Source organism: Natrix helvetica, assembly GCF_964273705.1.
Source record: "Natrix helvetica genome assembly, chromosome: 5".
In the NCBI taxonomy this organism is placed as follows: Eukaryota; Metazoa; Chordata; class Lepidosauria; order Squamata; family Natricidae; genus Natrix; species Natrix helvetica.
This window is the reverse complement of record NC_138551.1, coordinates 93242422-93258658: the sequence shown is the minus strand read 5'-3', so window position 1 is coordinate 93258658 and position 16237 is coordinate 93242422.

Genomic DNA, 16237 nt, shown 5'->3' with positions numbered 1-16237 from the left:
GAGTTGCTCCCGGTTTAACCTGGATCAGACGAACCAGTAGTAGCAGCGGTGGGAGGCTCTGCCCACCCGTTCAGATTCTTCTGCGCATGTGCAGAAGCATTGCGCATGTGAGCGCATCCAAACTGGTAGTACAAAAATTGGCAACCCACCACTGGTGCGCCCCCCTCGCATGTGCCCCTTTGTATGTGCATGCATCCCACTCCCCTGCGCATGTGCATGCACCCCCGTATGTGCCCTGCCCCTGCGCATGCATGGCAGAGACCCAACGGCCAGCTGGCCAGTGCATGCACATGCACAGTGGAACTGAACTAGGGCAACGGCTTGCATGCCCATAGAGAGGGGGCTGTGTCCCACCTGTGGCATCTGTGTCATAGATTTGCCACCACAGTCCTACATCTTCCATGTATTTCCTGCATCAGATTCTGTTGAGATTCCTTTTTTTTTGGAGGACAACTTCCGGCAGCCGAAGGCGACGGACGCGTGTGTCCGCTTTTCGCTGTTACGGTGGGCTCCCCTGAAGTCCAAAATTTACCTCTTTTTTGCATCCTCTTCCCACTTCTCATGAGTGAGTTGTTTCTTTGGTTAAAGAGGCAGTTACAGCCCAGCCATTCAGGACAGAATGGGGCAACTTGTTGCGGCCAACTCGCCATTATTTTAATTTTTGTCATTCACATTTAATTCTGTCCCTCCTTTTCATGTTTTCCTTAATAATTCTATTCCACCATTTCTTTGATATTAGTGTACCATGTTTTTCAGAGTATAAGACGCACATTTTTCCCTCAAAAAAGAGGCTGAAAATCTGGGTGTGTCTTCTACATCGAATACAGCAATTTTTGTCTCCCAAAACCCCACCCCTTCACCAAAATGGCCGTGCATAGCTTTTAGGAGGATTCCAGAGTGCTCCAGACTGTTTTTTGCTCAATTTTGCCCCACCCACCCCAACCCCAGGAGCACTGTATAAGCCTCCTAAAGGCTATGCATGCCCTTTTGTTTGACAAAAAATGGGGCCGTTTTCGTGAAAAGTGGGCTTTCTTTTTTCTCATTTGGGAGGCTCCAAGCCCTCAGGAGCCCTCTATAAGCCTCCTAAAAGCTATTTGCGCCTTTAAAAAAAACCATGCCCAATTTGTGAAAAACGGGCCATTTTTGTGAGGTCTGCAGAGTGCAAAAACTTTTTTAAAAATTTACCTCTTCAAAATCTTGGTGCATCTTATACTCCGGTGCGTCTTATACTCTGAAAAATATGGTAACTCTTGTCCTGTACTGTGGTGAGTTGGTCCACAATGAGTTGACTGTGGCAAGTTGGCCGTGCTGAGTTGTCCTAGAGTTCTAGGCCCCTTTAAGGAGACCTGGGGAAGTCTGGCTTCCAGAACTGATCAGAACTGGCTGAATACCACCTCTGGTTTTGCCCCATTTTACGACCTCCCTTTCCAGAGTTGTTAAGGGAATCCTTGCAGTTGTTAAGTTAGTCACAAGCTCGTGAAGCAAATCCCGCTTCCCCCATGGACTTTGCTCATCAGAAGGTCGCAAAAGAGGATCACATGACACCGGGATACTCCGACCGTTGTAAATATGAATCAGTTGCCAAGCATCTGAATTTTGGTCCTGTGATCACAGGGATGCTGCAAAGGTGGTAACTGTGAGAAACGGTCATAAATCTCTTTTTGCAGTGCCCGTTGTAACTTTGGCTGATGACTAAGCGAACTGTTGTAAGTCAAGGTCTATCTGTATTTACTCAACAGACACTGGAGATGGTGAGATGTTGAAGATCACATAGAAGCACCAATGGCTTTATTGAAGTCATGTACATCAGTGGTCACCAACTAGTGGTCCATGGACCACTGTTGGTGCATGAGAAAATTTTGGTCCACAGAAAAATTATTTGCATTTTTTATATTGCACTAAATCAGGAGTCGTCAAACTACGCCCCCTGGGCTGGATACGTGCAATGAAAGCTTGCGTTGCTGCAGAGAGTCTCCCCCTTCAGGGTGTTTTTGTGTGGGTCAGAGAGGGGCAGAAATTCTGACTTGGGGTCTGCTTCAGCCTCCTGGTGCATGGCTTTGGGCAAAGGTGGAGGGAAGCGCCGCTGGTGGCAAAGAGCCAGAGGGCCTTGTTCCAATGGGACTGCATCATGGCCTGGAACTGGCTGACCATCTCAGCTCGCTGAGCCTACAGGTGCTGGTACCTGGCCTTGCACTCCCGCAGATCTTCCCTCTGCTTGGAAAACCTATGCTCGTAGTCCTCAGTGAGGTGCTTCTACTGAGCCTCCTTCTTGGTCAGATCCAATTTGAACTCAGCTGTTTTGCCAACTCTTTCTCATGGTGGCTGCTTAGCTCCAACAACGGCTTCCTGTTGGGCAGCGGTGAAATCCAGCAGATTCTGACAGGTTCTGGAGAACCGGTAGCGGAAATTTTGACTAGTTCAGAGAACCGTTAACATAAAATTTGAGTAGTTCAAAGAACTGGTAGCGAAAATTGTGAGTAGTTCGAAGAACTGATAGCAGAAATTTTGAGCAGTTCAGAGAACTGGAAAATGCCACTTCTGGCTGGCCCCAGAGTAGGGTGGGGATAATGGAGATTTTGCAGCATCTTTCTCCTGGAATGGGGTGGGAATGGAGATTTTGCAGTATCCTTCCCCTGCCACGCCCACCAAGCCACACCCACAGTAGTAAAAATATTTGAATTTCACCACTGCTGTTGGAGCTCTAAGGAGTCCAGGCAGGCAGACGAGGAATGACTGGGAGGGGAGGAGCAAGTAGAAGTGGGCGAGGTGCCCCTTGATGTGAGTGACAACAAGTTGGCCTTGCCCACCCCGTCACATGACCACCTAGCCACGCCCATCCAGCTGGTCATTAGGCAGATCATAATGGTCCGTGAGATTTAAAATGATGAATGTAGTGGTCCCTGAGGTCCGAAAGTTTGATGACCCCTGATGTACATCTCCATTCTGCAAAGCCACCCCACTGCTGTGGTAGATGCTATTGTCCTTAATTGTCCAGAATTTCAGGGCTGACAAGAAATACAAAGCTGAGAGGCCTGGTGGCCCTCAAAGAGCCCAGTGTGTATCGCCGGCCCTGTAGTTCATTGTGTCTTGCAATAGGGTGACACAAGATTTATTGGAAATTCCGAAGAAACAAGGAAGTCCTTCACTCCAGGAAAAATGTGCTTTTCATGGTTTCATTGTACCCAGGAGAGTTCAGTTGCTGAAATATTTCAAATTTGCACTAAGCGCTCTAAGGAAGAGAAAATAGTGTCAGGCACTGGGGTGGGAGCTAAAATTGATTGGACTGGAAGAAGCTGCTGGCCTTGGGAAGAAAACATGACATGGAAGATGACTTTTTGCAAGTGATATTACCCTCCCTCCCTCCCCAGTGGAATACTTAATATAGTTTAGGTATTATATTGGTTAAAAAGAATTATTGTGACAGAATGCATAGAGCATGCTATTGTTTTGCCCTTCTTCATTCCTTGGGGTGGGGTTACTTCTTTGCACAAGTGTAGAGGGTTGCACAAAAAAATGAAAGGGAAGGGAATTTTCTACAGTACGTATGCTGGGAGTCAAAGGCAATACACCTGGAAGTTGTTCAGATTGAAAAACCCTGCTGTAAGAAATAGAAAGGGAGAGACAGAGAGAGACACAGGGAAAAAGACAGAGAGTAAATCGATGGATGGATAGATGGATGGATGGATGGATGGATGGATGGATGGATGGATGGATGGATGGATGACAGAGTAGGGGGAGAGAGATAGATAGATTGTGGATGAATTAATAGATGGATAGATTAGATTAGATGAGATGAGATGAGATGAGATTAGATTAGATTAGATTAGATTAAGATAGATGGATGGATGGATGGATGGATGGATGGATGGATGGATGGATGGATAGATGATACAGAGATAGAGTGTGAATGAATGGATACAGACAGATAGATGGATAGACGGATAGAAAGATAGATAATTAGATAGATAGATAGATAGATAGATAGATAGATAGATAGATAGATAGATAGATAGATAGATAGATAGATAGATAGATAGATAGGCAGGCAGGCAGGCAGGCAGGCAGGCAGGCAGGCAGGCAGGCAGGCAGGCAGGCAGGCAGGCAGGCAGGCAGGCAGGCAGGCAGGCAGACAGATAATACAGAGATAGACAGATCTGCAGATAGACAGACAGATAATGAAGATAGATAATAGTAATAACAGGAACAACAGTAATAATAGATATAGACAGAGATAGATAGATAGATGATAGATAGATAGATAGATAGATAGATAGATAGATAGATAGATAGACAGACAGACAGACAGACAGACAGACAATACAGAGATAGAGTGTAAATGAATGCATAGACGGATAGATGGATAGACAGATTGACGGATCGACAGACAGACAGATAATGAAGATAGATAATAGTAATAACAGCAACAACAGATATAGACAGAGATAGATAGATAGATAGATAGATAGATAGATAGATAGATAGATAGATAGATAGATGATAGATAGATAGATGATAGATAGATAGATAGATAGATGATAGATAGATAGATGATAGATAGATAGATGATAGAGAGAGAGAGAGAGAGAGAAGAAGAAGAAGAAGAAGAAGAAGAAGAAGAAGAAGAAGAAGAAGAAGAAGAAGAAGAAGAAGAAGAAGAAGAAGAAGAAGAAGAAGAAGAAGAAGAAGAAGAAGACAGGCAACCAGGCCATAGATAGAATTGCTGTCATTCTTACCCAGTTGCTGAAACTCAGAACATTGTTGCTCTTTAATTAGAAAAAGGCACCGTTTCCTGCTTTCAGGAAGACGATATAGGCTGTTTCAACAGCAAATTCCAGTTGTCAGGAAGAGGTATGTATATACATTGGACAGCAGAGCGATGGGAAGACGTATGGCCCCAGGCGAAGACTGAGTAAGCAAACAAAGCCATTTGCTTCCCACTTGGAAATAGAAAAGCGTCTCAGGGAAGGGAATCACTCCTGCTGGGAGGGTGTTGATAGATGTTCTGGAGGGGCCTCTCTGAGGTGGATCTATTTTTAGTCCTGCTTCAATTACACTTAAATCAATGCGATCTATTTTAGTGAGACCAGCTACACCGACTTAACCCAGCCTGTTGTAAGCACATTCTTGAGCAAAGCAAAATGGAAGGTCTGCACTTTGTTTTGTTTTGCTAAATTTGGGTAGTCCTCGCCTTAATGACCACAACAATCAATCAATCAATCAAATTTTATTTGATTAGCCGCAACCCTCTCCCGAAGGACTCGGGGCGGCGTACAGTCAAAAAGATAAAATACACATAGGACACACATACATACGAAAAAACAAGGACAATTACATTTGTGCATGGAGGAGAGTAGACCTGCAAGTGAAAGACAATAAACACAGCTAAAAACACAGTTAAAACACAGTTTAAAATCCCCTAAATAAAATTGCTGAATTAAAAACCCCTCAGGAGCGTAACGAAGTTATGGTTGGGCCAGGCCAGATATTTGAAAAAGGTGGGTCTTGAGCTTAACACGGAAGGAGCGGAGGTCTGTAGTGGTCCTAATATCCGGGGGGAGGTCATTCCACAGGGCTGGGCCCGCCACAGAGAAGGCTCTGCTCCTAGGCGCCGCCCCATGACATTGTCTAGTGGACGGCACCTGGAGAAGTCCCTCTCTGTGCGAGCGAATAGGTCGTAGGGATGTATGGGGCAGAATACGGTCCCGGAGGTAACTAGGTCCTGAGCCATGGAGCGCTTTAAAGATCGTAATCAAAACCTTGAAACGCACTCGATAGACCACAGGAAGCCAGTGCAGCTCGCGCAGGTGTGGTGTCACATGAGAGTACCTGGTGCTCCCCATAATCACCCGCGCGGCCGCATTCTGGACCAACTGTAGTCTCCGAGTGCATTTCAAGGGAAGCCCCATGTAGAGAGCGTTACAGTAGTCCAGGCGAGACGTCACCAGCGCATGGGTGACTGTGCGTAGAGCGTCCCGGTCCAATAGGGGGCGCAATTGGCGCACCAGGCGAACCTGATGGAACGCCCCCCTGGCCACAGCTGTCACATGTTCATCCATGGACAGCTTGGCATCCAGGAGGATGCCCAAATTGCGCGCCCGCTCCACGGGGGCAAGTTGAATGCCCCCAATGGCCAGAGATGGAATTATCTGGTTGAACCGGGGAGCCGGAACCCACAGCCACTCCGTCTTGGAAGGGTTGAGCCTGAGTCGGTTGTCATCCATCCAGACCCGTACGGCTTCCACACACCGGGACATCACTTCGACGGCCTCGTTGGGGTGGTTCGGGGTGGAAATGTACAGCTGAGTATCATCAGCGTACAGGTGGTATCCCACCCCAAAACCACGGATGATCTCACCCAGCGGCTTCATGTATGTGTTGAACAGGAGTGGCGAGAGGACCGACCCCTGTGGCACCCCACAGATGAGGGGGCTTAGGGTCGACCTCTGCTCTCCTGCCAACACACGTTGCGTCCTGCCGGAGAGGTAGGAGCCGAACCACCGCAAGACGGTGCCCCGGATCCCCAACCCCTCCAGTCGGTGCAACAGGATACCATGGTCGATGGTATCAAAAGCCGCCGAGAGGTCTAATAGGACCAGGATAGAGGAACAGCCCCTATCTCTGGCCCTCCAGAGATCGTCTACCAACGCGACCAAGGCCGTCTCAGTGCTGTGCCCAGGGCGAAAGCCGGACTGGCGCGGGTCTAGATAATCATTCTCCTCCAGATGTCGTGGAAACTGAGAAGCCACCACACTCTCCACAACCTTCGCCAAAAAGGGAAGGTTGGAGACAGGACGATAATTGACCAGCTCCATAGGGTCCAGGGAAGGCTTCTTGAGCAAGGGTCTCACCACCGCCTCTTTCAAGGCGGCCGGGAGAGACCCCTCACCCAACCTTTCGTTTGCCAAGTGAGATGGTTGTTAAGTGAGTTTTGCTCCATTTTACGACCTTCCTACTGACAGTTATTAAGTGAATCCCTGCCGTTGTTAAGGTAACAGCATGGTGGTGAAACGAATCTGACTTCCCCACTGACTTTGCCTTTTGGGAGGTCGCAAAAGGGGATCACAGACCCTAGGACGCTGCAGCCGTCATAAATAAGAGCCAGTTGACAAGCATCTGAATTTTGGTCATGTGACCACAGGGATGCTGTGACAGTCGTAAGTGTGAAAAATGTTCATGTCACTTTTTTGAGTGCTGTTGCAACTTTGAACAATCCCTAAATGAAATGTTGGGAGCTACATTGAATAAACCTTCCATATGCAACTTAACGGATGGTCCTGAACCTTTTTGACTGACAGTTCATCTATCTAGGCAAGCATCTTTAAAGGTGTCTGGGAATGTATAGGGAATTAGGATCTGTTCCAAGAAAATGTGTTCGAAACTGCATCCAGTGTTGGTCACCGTATTATTAAAAAGATCTGGAAAGTGTGCAGAGAAGAGCAACGAAGATGATTAGGGGACTGTAGGCTAAAACAGGCGAAGAACAGCTTCTCTAGTTTAATGAAAAGAAGAACCAGGGGAGACATGCTAGCAGTGTTCCAATATTTGAGGGGAGGGGGGCAAAGTATTTTCCAAAGCACCAAAAGGCAGGATGAGAAGCAATGGATGGAAACTAACCAAGGAGAGAAGCAACCTAGAACTAAGGAGAAATTCCCTAACGGTGAGAGCAATCAACCAATGGAATGGCTTGCCTTCAGAAGTTGTGAGTGCTCCATCCCTGGAAATTTTCAAAAAGAGACTGGACAGCCATTGGTTTGAAATGGTATAGGGCAGTGATGGCGAACCTTTTTTGGCTCGCGTGCCACAAGTGGGGGGAGCGCAGGGGGGTCGAGTGCGGGTGTGCCGCACCCATAATGCAACGCGCGACCACCCCAGTGCGCATGCGCGCAAAACGCACGACCACCCCCATTTTTACATTTTTTTTGCCCTCCCCAGGCTCCAGGGGCTTTATAGGAGCCTGGGAAGGGCAAAAAGAGCCTCCCCCGACCCCCCGGAGGCCCTCCGGAGGCTTCAGGGACTTTCCAGAGGCTTCCCTGAAGCTTTCGGAGCGCTTAAAACCACCGTCCGAGCAAACCGGAAGTGACTTCCGGGTTGCTCGGAGGGTCGTTTTAAGCACTCCGAAGGCATTAGGGAAGCCTCGGACGGTCCCTGAAGCCTTCGGAGCGCTTAAAACCACCCTCCGAGCAAACCGGAAGTGACTTCCGGGTTGCTCGGAGGGTGGTTTCAAGCGTTCCAAAGGATTCAGGGACGGTCCTTGAAGCCTCCGGGGGGGCGGGGGAGGCTCTTTTCCCCCTCCCCAGTCTCCTATAAAGCCTCTGGAGCCTGGGGAAGGCGAAAAATAGCTTTTAAAAAGGTGAACTCAGCTGGCCAGCGCGCGCATGCGCGCTGGCCAGCTGACAGGGCAGCGCCTCGCGTGCCCTGACAAATGGCTCCGCGTGCCACTTGTGGCACGCGTGCCATAGGTTCGCCATCACGGGTATAGGGTCTCCCTGCTCGAGCAGGGGGTTGGACTAGAAGACCTCCCTTCCAACTCTATTATTCTATGTTCTAAATTTATCTTAGCCTAAAATGTGGGAACCCCTGCAAAAAGATGAATAAACCAGCATGTGAAGGAGAAGGACAGGTAGAACCTGAGGGTGGAGTCAAGAGAGGAATCAGCCTAGAGTTATTGCATTCCCGCAAATGGTCTAACTCTTGAATTCCATTAATTCTGTTAGATCTTGAATTCTAGAGCCAATTTAGGGCTGACCATTAGTTGACTAGATTCTTCTGGCTGTCCAAAGTCAGTTTGTCGGCTCTTTTTTTCCTGTAGCCCAGTGACTGGAGGACAAGGTTTTATCCACAACAGTTTCAAGCGGCCAACAGGAGGCCCTCCTGACCTCCCTTCCCCAGCAACCACAAACACGACAACCAAGGTTTTGTCGAGGTAAATGTCCCATCTGGCAAAGAAGGTCAACAGTACTTCAAAATCCAAAGATCAAAAAGTTCATTTGAAGCTGCCTCAGCTGTGGACCAAGGAAGAGATGAAGGCAACTTCAAGAGGACATCATGGCGTTAAAAAAAAATGTGGTTTTTTTTTTTTAGTGGGGCGTATTGGGAGTACATGAGGATAAATCTTCCAGGCATGACATCCATCCAATTAAAAAATATGTTTCAAAATTTGACTTAATGGTAAATTAACAAAGGACAGAACATCAAGGCTTGTGATGTTCCACCACCAACGCATTTATGTGGCCAAAGAACTCCAAGTGATTGTAATATTCCTTGGCCCCTGTTTAAAAGGTTTGGCTTTCCTAACCTTAATTTTGTTTATTCTGAACATTTTGGCATGGCTGGGATGCCTTCCTTTTAACCACTGCAGTTTCTCCTGCCCACCAGAAGTGAAACGTTTTCCCCCCACCCTCCTGTTCTTTGCGCATCCAAAATATAAATAAAGAAATGGAGTTTTTCAGATCAACCCTCTTTCTTGGGTAAGGGGAGACATGTTCAGCCTTCGGCATTTTTGCTAGTCACACCAGCATGTCACTGATGTGGCTTTTCCCTCCAAACCCATGAAAATAAACAAGGAAGAAAAAGAGAAAACTTTGCACCATCTGGAAGGGCTTAAAAAATGACCTGAGGACAATTGAACTTCTTGCATTATTGGCACACCAAGGTGAATGCTTTGCCTGTGGGAAGGGATTGCTGGGGCAGCTTGGTCCTTCAAACACGGCAGATGCCTTATTCACCTGGCTTGAAGCCATGCAATGATAATCATTAGCATATATGAAATTCCAGGGAAGATTAGCTTTCTTTTGCAATGGCATAGTTTCACTTTTCCAAAAGAAAAATCACATCGTCTGTTTTCCTAAAGCTAATTTGGTTTGTTGGTGCTCCAAAACTTTCTTCTAACATCGCAAGCTGTTATTCCCGCCTCTCGTTTCATCTCAATGACTACAATCCAGTAAAGGTGGCTGATCTGACAGAAACTGGGCAAAGATACCTTGGCTGAAGGTAGATTAGAAGTTAGAAAGAAAGAAAGAAAGAAAGAAAGAAAGAAAGAAAGAAAGAAAGGAAGGAAGGAAGGAAGGAAGGAAGGAAGGAAGGAAGGAAGGAAGGAAGGAAAGAAAGAAAGAAAGAAAGAAAGAAAGAAAGAAAGAAAGAAAGAAGAAAGACAGACAGACAGACAAGAGAGGAAGGAAGGAAGGAATTGTTTTATTCAGTGTATGGCAAATACATGGACTTATAGTAGTTCAAATGTTAATATCCAATCCACCCAGCCATAGAAGGAAGGAAGGAAGGAAGGAAGGAAGGAAGGAAGGAAGGAAGGAAGGAAGGAAGGAAGAAAGGAAGAAAGGAAGGAGGAAGGAAGGAAGGAAAAGAAAGTAAGAAAAAAGAGAGATAGATAAGAAAGAAAGAAAGAAAGAAAGAAAGAAAGAGAAAAGGGAGGGAGGGAGGAAAGAAGGAAGACATAAAGAGGAAAAAGAAAGAAAAAAGGAAGGGAGGGAGGAAAGAAGGAATGAAGGAAAGAAGGAACAAAGGAAGACATGAAGAGAAAGAAAGAAAGAAAGGAATCGAGGAGAGGGAGGGAGGAAAGAAAGAAGGAAGACATAAAGAGGAGAAAGAAAAAGAAAGGAAGGAAGGGAGGGAGGGGAGGGAGGGAGGGAGGAAAAAAGGAAAGAAGGAGGGAAGGAAGAAAGGAAGAAAGAAAGGTGGTGTCAATATCCAGGGACTTGAAGGAGGCTTTCAACATGTCTTTGTATCACTTCCTTTGTCCCCTGTGTGATCACATTTCTTGAGACAGCTCAACATATGGAGCTGTTTAGGAATGCAATGATCTGGCATCAGTGATGGCTTTGTACCACTGTTACTACTGGTTCGCTCATGCATGCGCGCGTGATGCTTCTGTGCATGCGCAGAAGGCTCTGGGCGGGTGGACAGAGCCTTCCGCTGCCGCCACTACCGGTTTGGCCAAACTGGGCCAAACCAGGAGCAACCCACCTCTGTCTGGCATCCTTGCAACATGGCCCGCCCAGCGTGTCTGGGCTTTCATCAGCAGGGCGTGAACCGATGGCAGGAAACATGGAACCAATGAGGCGAATCACGAGGTGGTGATGAGAGCACTGGTGGAGATGATCAGCCCCACAAAGCAATGTGATTTTGCTCCTACAGCAGAGGTGGGTTCCTACCGGTACGGTACGGTTCAGCGGAATAGGTAGTAACTCAGGCGGACATGTGACCGTACTAGTTCTATCCTCAGCAGCGCCATCTTGATTTTCGGGCCCCGAACAGGTAGTAATGGCGGCAGGAACCCAGCCCTGTCCTACAGAGAAATGGTGGCCAACCTGGAAGGTTTGACCTTGACCTTGTCAAGACCTTCTGTCAAGGCCTGTAAAATTCACAAGAGCCCCAACGCAAGAGGAGGCTTACAAAGCATTATTTATATCACTTGTTTCAGCCTCTCAGGACGATTGTAAAGTGCGTATAGAGTCATATTTAAGACAAGCATGTGGGAGAACCCTGGAATTTGATACTCTGGAATTTCTATCCAGTTTGGTGTAGGGTGTCAGTCTAAGCTTATTCTCTGAAGCGGCTTGAAATACAACTTATGATAGGACTTACGCACACTCTCCTCAGGTATATAGTTTTGCACGCCTTAAAACCAAATAGTTTTTTTGAAATGATGGATGTCAATCATTTATTCTTTTTTTACAAGCAGATTTTGTTACCAGAAAAAGCTGGACCCATCAAGGTGATCAGCAGGAACTGAGATAGGTTCAGAAGAAATCTTATTTATACATGTATGGAACATGTGGCAGTGATGCCCATTGTCAACAGGGCACTTGGCATTTGGCACCATGTCCAAGAATTTTACAAAATACATCAACAAATTGCAGCTTCCTGCAATAACACCAGCGGAACTGCAAAAAACTGAGCTACTCGGAACATCTTATATTTTAAGAAGGTACTTGATTGATACCTAGGATGCTGGCAGCAAACTGTATCAACCATTGGCACCAGTCAATGCATTTTGTGATGCATTTTTGAATGTTCAGTTGACTGAGTTTGATATTTAATGAATAAAGTATATAATAATAGCAAAAAAACTGCGCTACTCAGAACATCATATATTTTAAGAAGATACTTGATTGATACTAGGATCCTGGCAGCAACCTATATCAACATCAGCACCAGTCAATGATATTTGTGATACATTTTTAAATGTTCAGTTGACTTCAGTTTCATGTATTATTATTATTATTATTATTATTATTATTATTATTATTATTATTATTATTATTATTATTCACAACAACAAGAACAATAATAAGAGTAATAGTGCTTTCTTTCAATCAAATGTAATTTGGCCAAATTTATCTAAACACCAAATCCATTATCCTGCTTGAGTGCCAATAGATTTAACTTATTTTGAGAAAAATATGAAATCTATCCTATCCTGCTTTAAAACAGTCATAGTCAAGTTATTGGTGAGATGGGTGGCATATAAATGTAATAAACAAACAAGCAAACACACAAATGAATACATAAATAAAATAATTCTCTCTTTAGCTATTAGTTTTGGAGAACAGGTCTGCAAATGCCACACTGAGTCAATTTCACCCAATATCTGGTATGATAAGTATAACATTAACACAATAGTTTGCCATTTATTAACTGGAAGCTCCAATGGATCCCAATGTTACCTTGTCCTAATTATTCTCTCAACTTCCTGCTCGGGAATTTCTTCAAGAGCAGATGAATAAAGGCCTGTCTAGAGCAGGGGTGTCAAACTTAATTTGATTGAGGGCCGTATCAGGGTTGTGCTTGACCCTGGGGGAGCTTGACCCTGGGGGGAGGGGCTGGGGGGGCCTGGCCAGCTCAATGTCACTTGTGTCGGGGATGCCTGTGGAGGCCCGAGCACTCTGCCAGCTAAAACGGGTTCCTGAGCTACGTTTTCGGCTGACAAGGCTTCCTGCAGCCCTCTGCCAGAGAAAAAGGAGCGCAGGAGGAATGTGTGCAGCCCTCCTGAGGTCCATTGTCACTGGCAGAGGTACTGCGGGCCAATCCTTCACTGTTTCCAAGGCAGCCCCAAGGACCAGATCTAAGCACTCTGTGGGCCGGATCTGGCCCCCAGGCCTTGAGTTTGACACTCCTGGTCTAGAGTCTTTAGAGAGGGATCATCATAGTAGCATCTGACCCAAAGGTTCAGTTCTACCATCAGCCCATAGACATCATAAGAGAGACATGAAAGCATCCTTAAAACATCCAAAGAAGACTGCTGATTTCCATGCACCCTGCCTAACTAAAGTGAAATTTAAAAAAAAATTATGATGGATGATAAATAAAAGAATGGAGCAGACCCTTTCAAAAGAATATGTTAAATATTAGGGAGTGACCCTTTGCCTAAATGTAATGGGAGACCCATATTCCAAATTCTTTTTTGGGGGGGTTATTCTAGCACTGTCCAAACCTAATGAGCATAGACTTTCCATAGAGAAAGCCAGGAAATAAATTTGACTTAAGGCTTTTTAAAGCCATGCTTATTTCAAGAGCTCTCCACTTACCAATGGGGCCAAACCAGTGGTGAAATTCATTTTTTTTACTACCAGTTCTGTGGCCATAGCTTGGTGGGCGTGGCAGGGGAAGTATACTGCAAAATCTCCATTCCCACCCACTCCAGGGGAAGGATACTGCAAAATCCCCAGGTACTCCCCATTCCTGGGCAAAGGATATTGCAAAGTCTCCATTCCCACCCCATTCTGTGGTCAGCCAGAGGTGGTATTTGCCTGTTCTCTGAACTACTCAAAATTTCCACTACTGGTTCTCCAGAATCTGTCAGAACTTGCTGGATTTCACCCCTGGGCCAAACCTGTAAGAAGTAGCATTACTTCAGCCAATAGAGAGTAAGAAAAAATCATGTTCTAGCATGCAATGAGAGTATATCTGTCGACACATACAGTAGGATAACCATTTGATATAGATGGAGATAGATAGATGATAGATAGATAGATAGATGATAGATAGATAGATAGGTAGATAGATAGATAGATGATAGATAGATAATGATAGATTGATAGAAGATTGATAGATGATTGATTGATATATAATGATAGATGATTGATAGATGATTAGATAGATAGATAGATAGATAGATAGATAGACAGACAGACAGACACACACACACAGATAGATAGATGATGCATACATAGATGATACATAGATGATAGAGATGATAGATAGATAGATAGATAGATAGATAGATAGATAGATAGATAGATAGATAGATAGATAGATAGATAGATAGATGATAGATAGATAGATAGATAAGGATGGATGGATGGATGGATGGATGGATGGAAAGAGAGAGAGAGAGATTAATGATATAGAGATGATATAGATATCAATGATATAGATATATACACAAAATGTGAGGGGTGTACTCACTTCTGTGATATACTGTATAGATGGGTATAGATGGAACTAAAGACTTATTACATATAGTGCTTTCTTTTTAAAGAAAAAAACTTAATGGTTAAAAAATCTCCGCGCAGGCTGTCACTGAGTCGTGTTGTTGTCAAAAATGGAACAACCTGTAAATTACAATCATTGGAGCAAAAAAGTTTTGAAACCAGGAGAACATGGTACACTTAAAGAATGCGTAAGAAAGAATCTTCTGGGTCTCTATGTGTGTGTGTGAAATCACAGGTCAACATATCCCCCCCCCCTTTTTTTTAAGTGGTTTTGGTGCTTCAAGAAATAATCTTTTCCAAAAAGCATTCCCCAAAACTGAAATCAAGACGATTTCTTTTGGACAGACTCTGTGCTAGATTTGGCTGACTGAAAAAGGAATTTTGGAGCCATGGTGCTTGAGTCAATGAAAATGTCAGGATTACAGAATGAGTGTGATTTACCTCACTGTGTTTCCTGGCAGCTTAATCAACTTAAGCATTTATTATTCCGTTTATTTGGTCCAGATGCTATTGAAGCTTCTCTGAAGTTCTACGGTGGTTAGAGGTTTCGGAGGAATGAACTGCAGCTCCCAAGCCGGTAACTTTTTTTTTTTTTAGGAAGTTGAAGGAAGCTGATAAAATGTGATATTATTTTATTTTTACTATGTTATTTACAGGACATCTGGAATAATCACCTTAATACACATGGAAAGGTTGTTTGTGAAATCAGTTCCCCATTAGAACAAAGCTAATGCAACATCTTTTTTTTAGTTTTTGACTTTGAATGTCTCAGAGAATAAAGGTTGACTGAATTTGGTGGTTTTCTTTCAAGCATTTAATTACCAAACTAGGTAACATCATCAGTGCAACTGATGATGTTACCTAGTGGAAACAGGAAAATAATGGCAAAAAAGCAAGACTTAAGTAAATAAAACAGTGGAAAGAAAGCACATAAAAGTATATATTGAAAGATGGAACACAAAACTGGCATAAAAAAACCAAACCCCTCTCCCTCCTAGCACTGATAATGTTACCTAATTGGGTAATAAAACGTCTGCAAGAAAACAACCAAGCTCAGAGAGCACCAAGGACCCCTTAGTCCTCCTCCCTCCCTCCCTCCTCTTCTTTCTTTCCCTTTCTCCTTTTCCTCTTCTTCGTCCTCCTTGTTCTTTTCCCTTCTGCTTCTCCTCTTCCTCCTCTCAAACCCTTCTAGCACGGATGAGGTTACCTAGTTGGGTAATGAAAAGTCTGCAAGAAAACAGCCAAGCTCAGAGGGTACCAAGAAGTTCAAAGTTCAACCCAGAGCTACAAATATTCACTTCTGTCAATAAAGTTTGACTTCAATTATCTTTGTTGTTGGAGGTGGATCTCAGATGTTGGAATGTTAACTCATATGGTTTGGTCCTTTCTTAGTGTGGTCACATTTTGTGGCAATAATAGGACAGGGTAATTCATGTCAATTATCAAAATAGTACTGTGAATCTATCAAAATAGCAAGATTTTTTTGTGGCTACTTTTACTCAAAAAGAATGATTATATAACACCAGAAAGAGAAATCCGTACCTTAGTTGCAGAAGTGAATTGTTGATGTTTGTTGTCCCTCAACATTTGAATTAGATTGGGTTTTTTTCCCCAACAAAGGCAGAAGGGACAGGATTTTCAAAAATAACTCAATTTTATACCTCCTCTTTCCTCTTATGATTACTACATTTGATGACACCACATTTTTATTAATGCTGTTCATTGATGCCGTTATATACCGTGTTTCCACAAAAATAATACAGGGTCTTATTTTCTTTTGACCCCCAAAA